We start from the raw sequence: 19,736 nt of genomic DNA, 5'->3' as shown, positions 1-19,736 counted from the left end.
AACAGTGCCAGGGTTACTGGAAAAGGGCAGCATTTTTATTTACAGCAATGCTGACCTGTTGCTTTGCACTTTGGGCTCAGTTGGTCTAGCCTATGGAGCCTGTAAAAGGTAGAATCTGTCATTGGGTCCAGAGCAGGAGTGAGTGCTCATCTCCAAATACTCTTGGCTCTGTCCTACATGATTTGATTGCCAGGGTGAGATACGAACACTCCAACCCCTTACTTCTGCCACAGTGCCCAGCAAGGCTGCAGAGGGAGCTGTCCCTGCAAGGGCAGACACAGACCCTGGCTGTCATCACAACCCTGCCGGGCTCACCCTGGTGCACGGCTGCTGCCTTCAGCTGCTTGAGAACCAAAAAACGTTCTCTCTGGATCTGGGACCTGGGTTCACTGTAATGTCTCAAGGAAGGACAGTCCCCAAGGTGAGGGCTGCCAAGGTATGTGTGGCCGTTTGCTTCTAAATGTTTAAAGTTGACTTTTCAGGGCTGGCTCGAGCCCATGGGGGATCAGAATTGAGTGTTGAGCTTTTAGCTTTGGCCTGGCCTGGCCCTGGCTGCTGTAGCCATTTGGGGACCTACTAAGCAGATGGACAATGTCTCTCTGCCTTTCAACTAAGAAGACACAGAGGCAGGCAGAGAAATAGACAGATAATACAGATAAAATACAACTTCTTCTAGAAGACCTCATGAAGAACAGAACAGGGAACTGGGGATTGTGGCGGAGGGCCAGGCAGTGAGCAGCTCCTCTTTGGAAACCAGCTCTGCTCTCGGCGACTTCCAGCCCATGCTAACACAGGCTCCTACAGAAGAGACATGAGGCCACTGCCCACTCTTTCCAGGTCCTAAGACAAGGGCTTTTAAGCTGTTCTTCACTCCACCCATGTTGGCTAACTGACAGATCCCCCCCCCTCGGGCCGGGAGCCATAGCACAACGGGGGGGCACTGCCAGCCCCTCAGGAAAATGATGGCTGCATTTCAGAAGCATTCGCAGGCAAGGATGCCACCAACCTTGGGCAGGTGCGAACTATTCACTATTATTGATCTTTGTCCCCCCTCAAGAAGCAGGTGGCACCTCTATGTGGCCCACAAGGTTATTCCAGGATCCCAAGGTTAGTTCTTCCACATATGATAAATGGTGATTTAACCTACTGTACCACAATGCTGAGCTCTGGAACTTCCAAAGCCTTTCTAGGAAAAATAACGCATGAATGCTTGAGACCAGCCCCATGAGGAAGGTGGGGTTTTAAACCTATTCCCCTTGAGACAACAGAACCACCAGAACTTTTTTTTTCTTTTTGGTTCCAAAGCAAAGGGGCTATTTGCAGAGGTCAATTACTAAACTTGTAGCCATCATCTTTGCCTATCACCCTTGGGTTTCATTGATTTCCTGCAGCTAAATAAACTGCCTGAGCTGTGGATCTGAGAGTTGCAAAAATTTTGAAAAGAATATTACCTGTTCTGACAGGAGGACACCACAGTCAGGAACACTTGGCTGAGAAAGGAGCCAAATGGACAAGGCAGGCAAATTACACTCTTGTAATAGAAGGGAGAGGCTGCCAAGGGCACAGGGCAGGGGTGTATCAGGGTGGGCAGTTCCAGCCAGGCTGTGCTGGCCTCAGACACCTGTGGGTCCCAAGCTACTGACACCTTGGAAAGCTGGCAGTTAGATGTGGACAGGGTTTGGCCAGCATGGGGAAGGCCTACTCAACAAGTGCTTCTGCCCGCACCTGCTAGCTGGTTCTCCTGGGTCAACAGTATTGCTATTCTGGAAACCTTGAGGAAGTCAAGAAAGAAACCCTGAGAAGTGCATTTAGTTTCAATCTTCTGGCAAGTCTTTCCCCTGCAACATGGATTTTTGTGTGGGTCACTGGGCCGCAGAGCTAGAAGAACACAAACAGGGCAGCTTTGGGATGCCCAGTAACTTAGAGCACTAGGAATGGTGTTACCTGCTGACAGGCAGAGAAAGTGAGGACATGCAGAGACCCCATCCATTGGTTCATTCCCCAAACATCCTGAAGATGGGGAGTGGAGTGGGGTGGGGAAATGGCAGGAGCCAGCATATCAATCCAGGTCTCCTAGACAGGCAGGCAGCAGGCACAAGCAGGAGGCAGGAACCCATCCACTTGAGCCATCACTGCTGCCAACCAGGATCCACATTAGGAAGCAGGAGCCAGAAGTTGGAGCCAGGAAACCAACCCATGTCCCTCCATCCTGGGATGTGGCATCCCAACTGCTGGGCCAAACGCCACCTCCTCTGGCTTGTTTTTACAAGAAACTCTTACGTGGTTGGATAATATAATTGCACATGACTTCAGAAAACCACAGGACGGTCAGCATCTTTCCTGCCAAAGGAATGCCCACAGAACCCGGGTGCCAACACCACCCTGCCCAGAAGGCCACATTTCTCAGCCCATTTGATGAGTAATAGGGCAGGAACAATGCATGTGCAGCCCAGGACATAGGCCATGCACAGCCTCCAAACTTCCAGCCACCAATGGCCTCGGGATCTCACCCCAACATCTGTGACAACCCGCTGCTTCAGCTGAACGCTGGCAAGGGCCACGCTTTTCTCACTGATGTGGAAACCCAGCAGGCCAGTAGCAGCTTTTTGTTAACTGATTTGGGCCAAAACAGACATCATTCCTGCATCATTCCAGAATTTTCTTGTCCTCTTCTTTTCTTTGTTTCTTGAGAGGCAGATTTTACAGAAAGAGAAGGAGAAATAAAGCAGAAATCTTCCATCTGCTGGTTCACTCCCCAAAGGGCTGTAATAGCTAGAGATGAGCCAATCTAAAGCCTGGAGCCAGGAGCCTCTTACAGGCTTCCAATATGAATATAACAGCCCCAGAACTTGGGCCATCCTCTTGTTTTCCCAGGCCTTAAGTAAGGAACTGGATCGGAAGTGGAGCAGCTGGGACATGAACTGGCACCCATAATGGGATGCTAGCAAGTGGAGGCTTAGCGTACTATGCCACAGCACCAGCCCCAGGAACACAGCTTTTAATCCCCATCTCAGTGATAAGGAAAACAACACCATGATGCCCAGTCACCCAGTCACAATGATGAATCTCATTACCAGCAGAGGTGGATGTCAAAGCCAGCCCCAGGCTCTTGCAACCGTCTTCCTCCTCGCCACATGCTGCCTCCTTCCTGCCTGCCTCCTCTCCAACAGCAGATGCTCCCCGTGTTCTGGCCTCTGCTGCACTCTCACCAGACTCATGCACTTCCCCAGCAGATCCCTGGCCCCATCCTGGAGATGGACGTCTAGCTGGAACCTCCAAGTCCCAGAGCTGGCTGCCTCACTGCTCCACCACTACAACCACGTTGTAATGAGGCCATTATTATATGGTGACTGTTAAACAAATGGTTACCACAATTCTTACCATAGGAAAAGTCCAAGGGACTCCATTGGGTCACAGTCCCTGCCTTTTGAAGCTAGGGTTGACGGGGGAAGTTGCTCACATGGCAGCTGTCAGAGCTGCCTTCCTTGTGAAGGTGCAGGGCTGCGCCCACCCGGGAGCACCAAGTGCTCTGTGCTTTCCCATCCACCCGTCATGGACACTTGAGTTACTTCCCCATTAGCTATGTGACTAGAATGAGATCGCCAGCATGCAGAGGCTCGATTTTGGGCATTCAGGGATCAAAAACTTAAGCCCAAGAAAAGAAAAAACTACATAAATTTACTTCTGTTCCTTAAAAAAAATTTAGCCAGGTCTGTTTTAAAAATGCCAGAAATAATAACTCAGTAACAATGAGCACATGCCAATGAGATACCTAATTATTTCCTATTGAAAGAAACAAGGGTTTCCTGGTGAAATGGCTTCTCTGAGTTCAGGGTGTAAATACATATAACAGCACCCAGGGGCCATCACTAAGGTGCAGCAGGTTAAGCTGCCATCTGGGTTACCAGCATCCCATACGGGCTCCAGTTTGAGTCCCAGCCACTTCACTTGTAGATTCAGCTCCCTGCAAATGCACCTGGGAAGGCAGTGGAAGATGGTAAAAATGTTTGGGCACCTACACCTGCACAGGAGTTCCAAATGGTTCCAGGTTCCTGCTTCAGCCTGGCCCAGCCCCAGGTGCTGCTGCCGTTTCAGCTGCGAACCAGCAGATCACTCTCCCTATCCCTTACCCTTTCAAACAAATAAATAAAACTTCAAAAAAAGCTTGTCTTTGGCTTTTTTTTTTCTCTTGGCTTGTGGGGACACAGCCAGGGACCTTTCTCACCCTTCTGCTACATGCAGACACATCAGGAAAATCCTCATCAGATGTTGACGCCTTGATGATGTCAGATCCGAGAGAGGTCTTGTGTCCACTAGTTCAATACTCAAATGACCACAACAGCAGGGGTTGCACTGGCCCAAAGCTGGGAACCAGAAGCTTCTTCAAAGTCTCCCACGTAGGTGAAAGGGCCCAAGCACTCGGGCAGTTCTTCACTGCTTTCCCAGGCCATTAGCATGGAGCAGCCAGGACTAGAACCAGTGGCCGTATGAGTTACTGACAGAGCAGGCAGACAGCAGCCTAACTTGCTATGCCACATGTGGTCCCATGTCTGTAGCTCCCGACTCCAGCGTCCTGCTCATGCTCATGCAGATCCTGGAAGGTAGCAGCGATGGCTCAGGGATTTGGGTTCCTGCCATGCACGTAAGAACCATGGAATGTGTTCCAAGACTCCAGCTTTGGCCTTCGCCCAACTCTGCTGTCATGGCCGTTGGAGAATGAATCCGTGGATGAGAGCACTCTCTTTGTCTCTCTACCTCTCAAATAAATATTTTAAATTCCTAGAAAGCTACAGTAATCAAGGTAGTATGATATTAACAAAAGAATGGACAGAGACTAATCAGGATGGCCTGAAAGACAATGTGGGAACTGCCCATCAACAGGCAAGCATAGGAACATCATCATACATTATTTTTACTTTGCATTAAAAAAAAAATATCATTTGGCCAAAGTCCTTTCCTTGCATGCGCCAGGATCCTATGTGGGTGCCGGTTCATATCCCGGCAGCCCTGCTTCCCATCCAGCCCCCTGCTAACAGCCTGGGAAAAACAGAAGATGGCCTAGTTGTTTGGGGTCATCATGGAGAAACCAGGAAGAAGCTTCTGACTGCTCCTGCCATGTGGGAAGTAAATCCACAATTGGGGGATCTTTCTGTCTGTCTTTCTGTGTAAGTCTAACCTTAAAAAATAATAATTTCTAAAGAAGAAAACAACCTCTTGGGAGAAAACGTGAGAGAAAAATCTTTACAATCTGAGATTCTTAGGATATCAAAAGCATGATCCATGAGAAAAAAAAAACTGACAAATTTCATAAACCTTAAGAACTTGTTCTACAAAACAATGAAAAGTCACAGGTTGATCTAAAATAAGTGCAAGTTATTTATTTATAAAGATCTAGTACCCAGAGGATATAAGGAATCTGCAAAATCCTATTGTAAGTAAACAAACTGTCCAATAAAGAAATGACTCAAAATGATACTTGGTTAAGGGGATACACTTATAGCCAATCAGATAGGCACAAGACACCTGACATCATTACCCATTTACGGGAATGCAGATGAAAACTACCCCAAGATACCACAGCAGATGACAGCAAGGGCCAACCAGGTAGCACCGCAACCGGAACTTCCATGCTAGAACGCTGCTGTCATTTTGAGAAATGGCAACCCACTCTAGAATACAGCTCAATTCAATGTCCCCTGACTCTCTGACCCAGTAATGCCATTCCTATATACTAACACAAATGAAATAAAAACCTGTAGCCAAAAAAAAAAAAAAAATACACAAATGTTAAGAGCAACTCCATGCACAACAGCCAAAAAAAGGGAAACAAACCAAATGTATTTCAACAGGCTGAATGAATAAAGAAACAATGTTGTACATCTACAGTGGTAGACTGCTCAGTAGTAAGCAGGAATGAGCTCTTCATAAAACATTTACATGGGGGAAAGCTGGTGTCAAAGGAACATGCTCTCAGACCAAACTATAGGGATGGCAATCATTGCCGAGGATTGGTGCGGGAAGCTCTGCAGATTGGTGAAACCGCTCCGGGTTGAACTGGGGCGGTGCCCCATCATGTCCTCATGTGCAGTGAACTGTCCACTCAGTGAGTGTCACAAAACATGGGAAGACTACTAACACTCTTGGCAGGTACCCAGCCCTCTGGAACTAAACTGCCAATTTTGTAGGCCTTCAGAAAATGATGTACGTTTCCCTACTTTGTTTTTTTTTTTTCTTTTGATTATTTAACTCTATACTATGATATGACAAAGTCCAAACCAGCTTTAGTTACTTGTTTCAGAGTCAAAGTATACAAGAAAGCCTTCAATATTGCCACTCAGTCATGAAACAAAACAAAAAATAATGGAAAGAAAGATTAATCTTTAAAGGAAAGAGTATATATGTGTGTTTTCATTCACTGGTTCACTTCCAAAATGCCCACAGGGATCAAGGTTCTGGGTCAGTGTCAAGGGTCAAGAAACTCAAGCTGAGTCTCCCTTGTGGGTAGCAGGAACCCAGCTCCTTGGCCAGCACCACAGCCTCCAAGGGTCCACCTTCGCAGGAAGCTGGGGTCAGGACTGAATATTGAACCCCAGGACACCAACATGGAATGCGGTCTTCACAAGGGTGTCTTTCATTCACTGGTTCAATCCCCATGTACTTACATTAGCTAGAGCCAGGCCAGACCAAAGCCAGGAGCTCAGAACTCAGTCGGTCTCCGGCACTTGAGCCGTCAGCTGAGGGTCCCCAGGGCGCACGCTGGCAGAAGCTAGAACCAGAGGCTGAGGTAGGACTCAAACCCGGAATCCCAGGCAGTATCCTTACAGCTGGAATACATGCCTGCTTCTGCCACGGACTCTCTGAGATGCTGTCAGACATGTATTACAGAGGAACGTGCACAGTGCTGGAAGGCTCCAGCAACGCTTATGCATCCAGAATCATCTGTTCAGTGCCCTCCATGTAGAAAACAATTGTGGATCCCATTTTTATTTGAAAATACAGCCTCTAGTTTAGCATTGCAGCTAAGGCATGTTTCTAGAACAAGCTTCCCAATCAAATGATCAAGACCTTTATGTCAATAAAAAATGGATCCCAGTCTGGTTGGGAACTTGGCTGGGTCTGAGCACAGCACATGTAAAATGGCACCCTGTCTGGCTGATGAACTGGGAACAGGCAACCAGTGGACACTGCCCAATGTCAGGACATGACTTGGCAAGCAGAACCTGTCTCCCTGGCTCTCTTGGCTGGACCTGCTGTGCAGTGCAGTCTGCCCAACTGTACAAAGTGGACTTGGATAATCAACCAGACATTTATCCAGGAGGTTGGGGACTATTCTTTGTAGTACTGAACCAATCTGGCTAATTCCTGGATTTCACAGGTTTAGACAATGTGTATGCTATGTATTAATCAGTTTCCAACTGTAAGCAACTAGAATTTTTAAACTGTTGTTTGGCTTATTTTCTTTATTTGAAAGATAGGAAGAAATGAGGAGAGGAGGAAGAGGAAAGGAGAGATTATTACAATCCATTGGTACACTTCCCAAACCCAGGCAACAGCCAGGACTGAGTCAGACCCTCTCCCCAGTCAGGAACTCCACCAAGGGATTCAACCGCTGGGAGCAGAGCAGCAACTAAACACCTGCCCAAATGGACAGTCTGGCAAATGCTGAGCAATGGCCTGGAGTTCACCACCATGGACGCTGAGTAGGGGAGCCTGGGTCTGGGCCCATGCAGACATGCACCAACTGATCCAAGCAGAACCTCGGCACCCGCAAACCAGTGCAGGGGGGGCACCATAAATGCAAGTACTTCTCTAAAACACCTCCCAGGACACCAGCCCAAGCAAACGGGGGCCTCCAAGGCCGGCGGAGGCAGGAACAGCAGGGAGACGAACTTGGGCTCTTGGCGCCCTCAGCCTCCCACCACACCCAGAGATGGCGCGGCAGGGCGAGGGTTGGGGTGGCCACACAGCAATTGCCCCCGCCATGTGATTCTGTGAAGGCACAAGGAGCTCCTGACCAGAGCGGCAGCAAGGGGACACAGAGATCGGTGCACAGGGGAGTGATGGGCAGCACCAGCAAACGGCCAGGTAAGATGGCCAAGTGCTTCCTATGGCCAGACTGAGTGCTAGACATGTTCCATTCAATCTTGCACCTGCTAAGGCCACAGGTAGCCTCCCCACCCCTCACTGCTAATCATTCGCACCTGAATCAGGTCATCAGCAGCCCAAAAGGGCACAGACCTGAGCAAAAGTTATCAAAACCTATTTTGGTAAAGAGAAGTGGCCAACAGGGAAATTTAGAAAGGAGAGCAGGGACAAGGGGCCATAAAGGACCCTCCTCCGGTGGTCGGCCATATTCCCCCCTTGGAGACAGGATGCCATTCAGGCTGGAGAAGACAGCGGGCACAGAGAGGAGGGCACCGATACAGTCGCGAAGGTCTGACATGCATGGCTTGGGTAGAACCCAGCTGGCCAGCCCCGTCCCCATGGAGTCCCTCTCAGGCTACACCATGAAAACCTGAAAAGGGCCTTAAAGATGTCCCAGTGTCTCCAGTACAAACTAGGCCTGGTTACAAAGTAACTTTCCAGGTTACTTGACCTGAGGGAATGTAAGCCTTTCCTTATCTTGGAGCCAAGTGGCAGCTCTGGAAGTCCTGTGTGGCTGCCAGCTGGGCCAAGGACACGAGTTTGGAGACAGGCGAAAGGGTTCCGCCTGGAGGAGACACAAGTGCTGCCCTGCCCCCACCCTGGAGGTGTGTGGGCCTGAAACACTAATATTCCTTGGAATGTGGTGCAACGTTTTACGGGTACCTGCATGAGTTTAATCAAGATCTTTCATGTGAGAGCCACAATCCTATTTTTGTAAGTTATCCTGAAATACCCACAAACTCAAGTCCAAAAGCCTGCCAACACCGTGTGCCAGCTGCACCTGGAAGGGAAATACAGATTCCTGAGTGGGGTCCACACTTCTTCCAGCCCCTGAGGGCCCAGAGGCAGCTGGTACAAAGGAAGATGATGGGTTCCCCTCTACCTGTGGACTCCGTGGTCACCAGCTTCCCTGTGCAGCTGCAGCTCTGCTTTCAGTGATTTTTTTTAAAAGATGTATTCATTTTTGAGCCCCATGCGTGATAGCTCAATGGCTACATCCTCACCTTGCAAGTGCTAGGATCCCATATGGGTTCCACTTCATATCCCAGCTGTTTCACTTCCCTTCCAGCTCCCTGCTTGTGGCCTGGGAAAGCAGAAGATGGCCCAAAACCTTGCGACTCTGCTATGTGGGAGACCCAGAAGAAGCTTCTGGATCCTGGTGAATGAACCAACAGATGGAAGATCTTTGTTTTTTCTCTCCGTAAATCAGATCTGCCTTTCTAATAAAAATAAACTTAATTTTTTTTGTTGTTGTTGGAAAGGCAGATCCACAGAGATGAGATACAGAAAGATCTTCCATCTGCTGGTTCAACCCCTCCTCCCACAAGTGTCTGCAACAGATGGAGCTGAGACCTCTGAAGCCAGGAGCCAAGAACAGGTTTCTGGGCATAAAGTGTGGGCTTCATAATCATTTCTTGGTAAATGTGTTTATTTTTCTTTCATTGTATTGGAAAAGCAGAGAGAGGCAGACAGGTAGGTAATGAGAGAGCTGAGGAGAGATTTTCCAACTACTAGTTCATATCCCAAATGCTTGCAATGGACAGGGCTGGGCCTGGTCAAAGCCAAAGGGCTGGAATGCCACCCGATCTCCCAAGTATTTGGCCATGGCCTCACCCCAGATGCCCCCCAGGGTGTGCATTAGGCGACTGGATGGAGGTGGAATGGCCAGGCATTCCAACATGGGATATGGACCTCTCAAGCGGTAACTTCACCTACTGTGCCAAATGCGCACTCACACTTGATTAGCGTTTCTTAAAACTGAAACATGGATTTAATTAATTGCAAAATAAACATGTAAGACATTAACTGCCACCTTGAATGCACTTGCTTGGCCATATCCTTTCCGTTCCCTCTCCCCGAGCCAGATTCACTCAGCCTCTTCCCACGCCACAGTCTTGTCCTTCCCAAAGCCATTCCTCCCAACCTCTAACCCAATAATACCCAACAGGAACATGGGAGCCACACTCCGATTACAGATGTCCCAGTAGCCATATTTTGAAAAGAAAAATCAGCAAGATGTTTTAAAAGATGCTTTATAAAACCCAACCTATCCAAAGCGTTATTATTTTAATGTTTAACATAGAGAAGTTTTACGCTTTTCCCATTAAGCCTTCAGCCACAAGCATATACTTTCCACTTATGTACATTTCAGCTCACACTAGCTGCACCTCACTGCTCAACAGCCTAGGCTGCTCCCACCTGTTAGAGAAAATCTAAATTCAGCCTCATACAACAGGCCCGCCCAAGCTGAGTCCCTCTCATCCATTCCTGAGCATCGAACTATTTTGCTCCCATTCTCCCACACCTTTGCCCAGTGGACCACATCTGACTTGCCTGCCTCCCACCTCTTCCTGGGCTTGCCCCTGACACCGCTCTAAACCACAGGACCTAGAACATCTCATTCCAGACACCAGCCATACAACATCTCACATCAGCATGCCACTTCCCACAGGGTCACAAGTGCTCCCCTGCCAGGCCTGCTAGCCCCAGATCTCTGCCAGGGTACTTTGAAAGTTCATGGAAAAAGAGATTAAAATAAGTGGGAGCAATGCGGTCAGTGCAGTGGCTCAATAGGCTAATCCTCCACCTGCAAACACTAGCATCCCTTATGGGCATTAGTTTGTGTCCTAGTTGACTCCAATTCCGAAGCAGCTTATGCCCTGGGAAGGCAGCAGAGGATGGCTCAAGTCCTTGGGATCCTACACCCACAAGGGAGGCCTAGAAGACACTCCTGGCTCCTGGTTTCAGATCAGCTCAACTCCAGCCATTGCAGCCATTTGGGGAGTTAATCAGTGGACGGAAGATCTTTCTCTCTGTATCTCCTCTCTGTAAATCTGCCTTTCCAATAAAAGTAAATAAATCTTAAAAAAAAAAGTGAGTATAAAAACAAAAATCTTGAAATCCAGCCATATATTCTTCATGAGCTTCAATAAGACCCCTTGTATGGATGGATCTAAATTTCTTTCTTTTTTTGGTATCCAAGTAAACATTTAATTCTACTTCCCATGGGGTTCCCTCAAATGACAGCACTCAGCTCAGGCCGGTCAGGGTTCCCTGGCCTGTTAATGTTTGTCTAACAGCACCTGGCCCTGCCTTTGCATCCAAATAAAGTATGTGTTTATTCTGTTTTGTTTTGAAAGAGGTAGGTATGTTGGAATCTTCACCAACATCAAGTCACAGGGCTTGATCTAACCCTGAGGGCACTGAGCCACTCCTAACCTCACCTCACACATGCGGCTCAGCCTGAAACCAGTCAGGAAGTAGACACGCTAGTCAGCCACACCACCGGCAGGGCCATTGTTCCTGCATTTATTTTTGTTGTTGTTTCTTTTTTATTCTTTCCATTGGCACAGAAATCTTTCAGCCTTCCACTGTTTTTCATAGCTGGGCTGGGATAAACGGGAAACCACAAAAATGAAGGCTCCCACTGCGCCCGTCATCAACCAGCAGGAGTAACGGAGAACCCAACCAGAAGCATCCTCCCAGTGACGAAACGCCGAGGGCTCTAAGTGTTTACAATTTGTTGGCTCCCCAAGTGGAACCAAGGCTTGGGGATGTTCAAGGCTGCGGCCCCAGATGGCGGCAGCACTTCTGCCAGCCCTTGCCTGCCCCTTCCTGAGCTGGAATCAGGGAACTTTACAAAAACCCTGGCAGCAACCCTGACACTCTCCATGACCGGCATCTCTTCTACTCCAGGGGCCCTCAGACAGACCCGGGCAAGGCTGGCACGGGCAGCGCTGCCCCGGGCGGGTTCAGCAGGCGGCAGGAGGCGGCGGCCATCGCTAGTTTCCAGCCGACACTTCTCTAAGCAAAGAGCTTGGCAGAGCCTCTTCACAGTTTCTCCCACTTTCACAAAAATCTGTGTTCTAAGCAAAAGTTTCTGTATCCTGGTAGCAGTACTCTTTGAAAGACTTCAAGTTAAAATTTTAAAAAGCAAAAATAATGATAGTGGCATTGTATTCCCATACTTTCTCCCCAGCATTTTCCACTAATAGAGGCCCACTGCTTTATTTACACACATTTACATGTTATGTTTCCCTTAAGGATTCCATGACTTCATGTCAAGCCAGTACTTATGTGCATCACTTACTAAACCAATACGTGATATCTGTTCTTCACCCTCACCTTTGTGCATGTCCAGGCCCGGGCCTAGACATGGCAGACAGAGCTGGGAGCTGCCCGCAGTCCCCCTGGTCAGGTGTAACCACTAAAGGGTAGGGACCGCGTCCAGCTGCACACTGTTGGGGAGGCCCTGTTTGGCTCAGTGGGACTGGGTTAGCGGTTCACGGCCCCTCGTTCTGATTCTGAATCCCTGGGCATCACCTTTCACTCCAAGAGCTGCTGGAAGGCCCCAAGGCCTCTGCACAAAGGAAGAAATAAATCTCCTTCAAGGGAGATTGATTTCGTACAAAGTTCTGCCCCCTCAAGCTGTGAAACTGACTAAAAGCAGAGTCTCCCACAAACTCAAAATAAAAGGAGAATTTTCTCCCCAAGGAAGTGTCATCTTGAGACCCGTGTCCCCCCTCGCTTTGGTCCCCTCTCCAGCCAGCACTGCCACATCCCTGCACCCGAGACCACCTGTCCTTTGCCACCACAACACTGCCCCTGGCAAGTGTGTCCCTCCCTTCCTTCTGGCTGCCTGAAGTCCCAGTGTTGTGGTCTTTTTTTTTTAAGATTTATTTATTTTTATTGCAAAGTCAGATATACAAAGAGAAGAGACAGAAGATTTTCCACCCAATGATTCATTCCCCCAGTGATGGCAATGGCCAGAGCTGCACCGATCCAAAGTCAGGAGCTAGAAGCTTCCTCCGGGACTCCCACATAGGTGCAGGAACCCAAGGGATTGGGCTGTCCTCAGCTGCTTTCCAAGGCCACAAGCAGGGAGCTGGATGAGAAGCAGGGCTGCCTGGGACTAGAACCGGCAACCATATGGGATCCCTGGGCATTCAAGGTGAGGACTTTAGCCTGAAACAAGCCTTTTATTTCCAATTTGTGTACTTTCAAGAGTTCCAGGAGAGACAGGCTCTAGCAGTAATGGAATGTGGACAGAGAAGCCAGGAAAAGGTGAATACCCACAGCTTTGTAAGTGTGTCCAGGTTGTTTGCTGCATGTCTCTTAGGATAATTTATATTGCTGGGGAAGCTGGGACGTAGGCCTTCAGTTTAGTGGACAGGTTTCACGGTAATGACCATTTGTCAGACTAGACTACCACTGGACTTGTCATTTGCTAATTTCTACTAGGCATTGCCATCACCAAGCTTGGTTAATAAAGACTCCTTAACACCTCCCAGGCTTGTCTAGCATGATCTTCTCCACATGCTGCAATACCACCTTGCTGTGACCCAAATCTCATCCCATCTGTCCACACCCGTGCAACACACACACACAGATTCATCCCCCTTTGTCTTCCAAATAAAACATCAAGACACACTGTGAGCGAACAGGTGCCTGCCACATGAACCGGTGTCATGTCACTGCTTGGAATATTTTATATTTTAAAGTATATTTTTTAAATTTAAAATATACTTACACAGTCCAATGAGGTAGTACAGGCAACTGGGACTATCCAGGAATTTACTAATTTTGGTCACAGCCCTTCTGACTACTATGCTATTCCCTAACAAATTACTTTATTTTCCAAAGAATTCTGACATCATCCTACCAGAAGGATTTGGGGCTGTTCCTAGGAACTAGGATAGAAGCGGCCGTGGCATTGAAGCCTAGCACACTGAGATTTCCAGTTGTTGATTTCAATCACTCAGGCAGGATCTCTGGCGGGGGTGGGGGACCTCAGTCCCATGTGCTAAAGGGAACCCACATGGGGTTGGGGCAGGTCAGACACATCCAGCATGACCCCTAGGCTGGAACCAGACCCCAGCAGGCAGTGTTCTTGGTCTGATTGCTGCTGCTATGTCACAACACCTGGGTCTGAGTAATTCACAGAGAAAAGGAATTTTCTGTGGGCTTGGTGTTCTGGAGGGTTCTGGTGACCCTTACACAGGTCCAACTCCCAACGTACAGCAGCCAGGTGAGTGGGAACACTGGAAACAGAGCCCAAAGGCCACAGTGGGCAGCTATGCTTCACAAACAGCCTCCAGTCATTGTGGCTGATCTGGTCTTGCCAGTGCCAGTGCAAAGAAGGCATTATCACAAGGGCTCTGCCCCCATGACACAGACCCTGATGCTAGGCCCCACTTCCCGACGGTGTAGCACCCAGGAACCCAGCAACATACACTCAGCATCCCTGGGACAGGGTTACAGCAGGGTATGTACGACCAAGCCATCGTCTGTCAGCACCTCGTGGAGTCCCAGGACCTGGGAAAGACTCTCGGCAATCTCAAGGTAAGAACCACATCCCTCCCAAACTGTCCAGAAAGAATTCACTTGGGCTTTGCCAGCACCACAGTATAGTAAGTCATGCCTCAGCCTCCAGTGTTGGCATTCCATATGGGCAAAGGTTCTAGTCCCAGCTGCTTCACTTCCAATCCAGTTCCCTGTTCATGCACATGCCAAGACAGAGGAAGATGGCCACACCCACATGGAAGACCCAGAGGGAGCTCCTGGCTCCTGGATTCAGACCAATCCAGTTCTGGTGATTGCAGTTATTTGAGGAGTGAACCAGCAAAGAGAAAATATCTCTCTCCTTCTCTCTCTATAACTTTCAAATAAACAATAAATAAACCTTACATTTTATTAAAAAGCATTCTGACAGCATTATCACCAAATGAGATACTTTTTAAAAAAAAAAAATTTATTTTTACTGGAAGGGCAGATATACAGAGAGGAGGAGAGACAGAGAGGAAGATCTTCCATCCGATGATTCACTCCCCAAGTGACCGCAACAGCTGGAGCTGAGCCAATCCGAAGCCAGGAGCTTCTTTCAGGTCTCCCACACAGATGCAGGCACCCAAGGCTCTGGGCTGCCCTCAACTGTTTTCCCAGGCCACAAGCAGGGAGCTGGATGGGAAGCAGGGCCACCAGGATTAGAATCAACGCCCAAATGGGGTCCTGGCGCGTTCAAAGAGAGGACTTTAGCCACTATGCTACTGTGCTGGGCCCAAATGAGATATATTTGTCTGAAGTGTTTTTTTTGCCTTGGCAGGGCCTGACCAAATGATTTCATGGGTCTCATCTGGCCTGCACAGAGATCTTTCCCAGACATGGGGCCACACCCAGAGGGTCTGAGAACCCAGTACCATGAAAGCCACTATCTTGCCTGTCTCATTCCTGCAGGACAGGTTAACACCAGAAAGGCAAAGGAACCTTTGGCCCCACACAGAGCCCTCAGCCTCTGACAGGCACAGCCCAGGCCCGCCTACTCCTACTTCAGGTATTCAGACACAGGGCATCAGCTCCCACCTGACAGAACTTGGGACGGACCAGCCCCTCCTACACAGCCAGGGGTGGGTGTGGGAACTGGCTCAGTGCTGTGACAGCAGCCAGTCTCTTGTCAAGCCTGCTGTTTTGCAAAGGTAGCCATTCCCACATCACATCTACCTTTTAAAAAAGATTTATTTATTTTTATTGGAAAGGCAAATCTACAGAGAGCAGAGACAGAAAGAAAAATCTTCCATCTGCTGGTTCATTCCCGAATGATCACAACAGCCAGACCTGAGCTGATTCAAAGCCACAAGCTTCCTTCTAGGTCTCTCACATGGGTGCAGGGTCCCAAGGCTTTGGGCTATCCTCCACTGCTTTCCCAGGCCACAGGCAGGGAGTGGATGGGAAGTGTAGTAGTCAGACATGAACCAGTGCCCATAAGGAAACCTGATGTTTGTAAAGTGAGGATTTAGCCATTGAGCTACTGTACCAGGCTCCGTCACATCTACTTTCTAGCATTTATTTCTCATTTGGACTTTAGTAGCAGGAACCAGTCTGGAGGCTCTGAGGGCTGACCTGAGATGAAAAGCTATCCAATCAAAGGCATGCTGTCACCCAATCCTCACAGGCAAATACTCGGATTTGCCTTTCAGTCACCTAAGAAAGCTTCAAGCAAACATTCATTCAGATCGCTCCTAAAATGCTCATTGAGTTATTACTGCACACTTTCCGTGAGGAGGCTGAGAAGCACCAGGGTTTAGGTGTTCACAGCCTACCCACGAATACGCCAGGTCCCTGACACACTGCACCGAGAAAGGTGGGTTGGGGTCAGGAGAGGTTTGAGAATGAGACCTGAAGCAAAAAGGACTCCATAATGCAGGGCCTTGGAGGAACTGCCATGCCTTTGAGAGGGCCTACGCCTGTACCCCTGCAAATGGGTAAGCCGTCAACTCCAACAGGAGCTCCCATCTCCAAAAAGCATCCCTTTGGAGAGACCAGAACCTCTGCTTGCTTGACAGCACCGACAAACTCACCCACAAGACCCCTGGATGCTCCCAGACCACAGGAAGCTCCTGCACTGGGGAAGGACTATTCCTAACTCAAACTGCTAAGGTTCAAATCCCAGCTCCTCCTTGCCTAAGCCACGTGACCCACAATGCCGTCTATGCCTGTTTCCTAATCCACAAAATGGAAATGCTGGTAGTCAAGTTGGCCCCATTAAATTATACCTACTGCTATTACTACTCAAAGTTGTGTCCAGTAGGGGGCCTTGTCCCACATCACAGCGTAAATGACAGTGGCAATCTCCACATCAAGAGCAAAACTCTTTCAATCATTTAATTTAAAACGAATTAACAAGTGAATGGCCTATTATTACTATTCCATTCACTGATGCCTAAGGGTTAAACATGAGTTGTCACAGCATTCACACGAGGGAGAGGCAGGTGATTTGGGTCAGTTAGTCAAGCCAACTCTCTTTCCACACAAAGTGATGTAGCCCCCACAGACACTCCCAGGCTCCAAAAGTAGGTCCCCATTTCATTGTGAAAGGATATAATCTCAACAATGGCACTAATCAGTGTTTGTAATATTTCAGATTGGTTTTACCCTCAAATAACATCCCATTAAGAAACCTAAATCAAAAATTAAGCTATATTTATTCAAATATGTAATTAGGATTTTGGGGTGACATTACTGCCAAGTTTCTCTAGAGACAGGAAATATTAATTAGCAACAATGATAGCTTACATTTATTACACCAATTAAATGCCTAACGAGTGAGGTGCTAATTTTTCCATAATGGCTCTTTCTTAATTTTTTTCCGGGAGGGACCAGCTCCTTTTATGGGAAAAAGAAAAAAAAATCTCAGCCTTAATTGACTACTAATGGTTCTGACAGAGAATTGGCTGCTGGCACCTGTGAAAAGTTTTCATCCTCAAATGATAAAAGTTTAAATCTCAAAGTTTAATGTCCACATGAATCACCTGGGAGAAAGTTGTTAAACTGCAGATTACTGTTCAGAGGTCCAGAGTGAGGCGCTGCTCCTATATGCCAGCAATTTTATTCATTCAATAGTATGTATTGGAAATGCAAAGAAAACAGTGAGAAAGAGCAAGAAATCTTCCATCAGCTGATTCATTGCCCAAGTGCCAGCAACAGCTGGGGCAGGGCCAGGCTGAAGCCCGGAGCCTGGAACTCCAGTGGGTCTCCCACATGGGTGCCAGGGACTCAAGCACCTGAACCGTCAACTGCTGCCTACCAGGGCACACATCAGCAAGACTGGAAGCAGAGCGGGGGCTTGAACCCAAGTGATCTGATGTGGGATGCAGCTGTCCCGAGCAGCAACGTGACCCCGTGCTAAGGTCCCGCCCCTGCTTCTCCAGGGCTAACTGGCTCTCCCAGGAGGAGGCAGTGCTGTAGGTCTGTGGGACACATCCGAAGGAGCACAGAGCAGGTTGCAACAGGTGACCAAAGATGTGTACGGGTTATCAAAAATGTCTACAGATTTCTTGATGGGACTCCGGGTTTTGACTTCTTTTCTTTCCCAGCTTCAAGCATTCTCTCTTGGAGTTCGATAAAGGTTTTCCCTTCTACAAATGCAGGCTTTTAGGAAGGCTGAGCACAAAGAAGATGCCTTCAAGCTGCCATGCTGTCAGGCGCAGGCCTCTCCTTCACTCACCCACACCCAAGTTCTCACCACTTGAATTCCAGAGAGTAGATCAATGGTAGAATTGGGCAGGATCTTAGGGGCTGGGATCCCAAATTGTTCCAGATTAAAAGGTCCATAAAGCAGCACCTTCTCAAAAGGATATTCAATGCTGATAACATTCATCCAGGGTACAGGCAACAAAGTCCCAGCAATGAAGTGATAATTAACATTCCTGCCTCAATCACTGGATTTCCAGTTTTCTACCAGCCTTGGAGTGACAGGTGAATCCACCAATGGCAAAGTTCTGTCTACCTTCAAAACCCCACAAAGACAGACATCTGACAAGGCCCTCCATCCGGTCAAAGTGCAGCCTCACTTAATCATTTCCAAGGAGCTGTCCTGGACTTGCAACAATGGCAAACACCTTCCTCCTTGCACCTCCTCCACCTCTATGCTAACAGCAGCATCTACCCCACTGAAGCCAATCACCCCAGGGAACGTTCCAGAGTCTGGGGTAAGGTCAGTCAGTGTAAAAACTCAACCTGTTCCATGAATCTGTTCTGAAGTCCTCCAAATACACCTCCCTCCTTCCCCCAGCAGTTAGCGGAGTTAGACCTGCCTGTGGCAGAGATCGCATACTGCTCCTGCAATGAACACACAGATCTGGACTGAAAGGCTGTCCACGCCTGCTCCGATCCCCCAAGGAATGCTTGTTTACCTCTCTCAAGAAAGCGCGAGAAACACAGTGCACACACGTCGGGGTTCTCTGCTAATGGCTTCTCTGGCCGAGAAGTACATAAAGCTGGGCGCTGCAGCAGCCGGAGGAAAGCCCACTGTGACAGGGCCAAGAAGTCACACACACACATCTCTGTAACATGCCCTGTTAACCAACTGCGCAGGGAGGCCTGCTAGAAAACTGCGGCACAGGCCCGTGTCCTGGGTACATGGGGAAGCAACAAACAAGGACCCCGAGGAATGCTCATTCTGCTCCGGACAAGTCCAACAGAAAGCTCTCTGTTTCTGTTACCTCCCAAACTGGCTGTCCTCCCAGAGCGATTTAACTCTGGGTACCAGTTGGGCAGCGCCAGCCACCATGCTGGGGCAGAAGACTGCCAGAGGCCCATTCTGGTTTCTCGGGTCATCAGGAGGGCTCAGAACTCGACAAGATAAACGGGAGAAGCCGTGTTGCCAACCCGGGCGCCCACTCAACCCCCCACACCAACACACATACACACTGTATCTGGGCTACCGGCGGCCCAGCAACAGTTGCTGCACCTCTACCATATGCTCGGCACCCTGCTAGGCGCCAGAGGGCTAACCAAGCCAAAGTTCCCCATCTCCGGGGGACGGAGACAGGCAAGGACCGTGCACAGGTGGTGGCAAGGGCCCCCGAGAAACTACCAACAGTTGCTAAGCCCAGTAAATACCCAAGGGACAGCATTAACCCTGCGCGCCGGGCTCCGCGCACAGACGGAGCCACGACGAGCGCCCGAAGTGGGGTAGGCGCGAGCAGACAGGTAGGCCTGGGGACAGGTGCTAAGGTGGAAGGCGCACACCTGAGGCAGCCAGGATGCAAAGCGGAAGAGGGCGGGTTCCCCGGAAGGTGGGGCGAGGGCAAGGT

The 19,736-nt window shown here is 48.9% G+C and overlaps 1 protein-coding gene across 1 annotated transcript in view; it reads right to left on the bottom strand.

The window, feature by feature from the left end:
• Window positions 1-19,736, bottom strand: part of CMTM4 (CKLF like MARVEL transmembrane domain containing 4) — a 37,010-nt gene that overhangs the window by 16,802 nt on the left and 472 nt on the right. The gene's annotated exons all lie outside the window — the stretch shown is intronic.

The sequence above is a fragment of the Ochotona curzoniae genome, unplaced genomic scaffold (assembly GCF_017591425.1).
Source record: "Ochotona curzoniae isolate NIBS_2020 unplaced genomic scaffold, NIBS_Ocur_1.0 contig_3622, whole genome shotgun sequence".
Taxonomy (NCBI): Eukaryota; Metazoa; Chordata; class Mammalia; order Lagomorpha; family Ochotonidae; genus Ochotona; species Ochotona curzoniae.
Note: the sequence above shows the minus strand (reverse complement) of the source record. Positions and strands in the feature narration are given on the sequence as shown.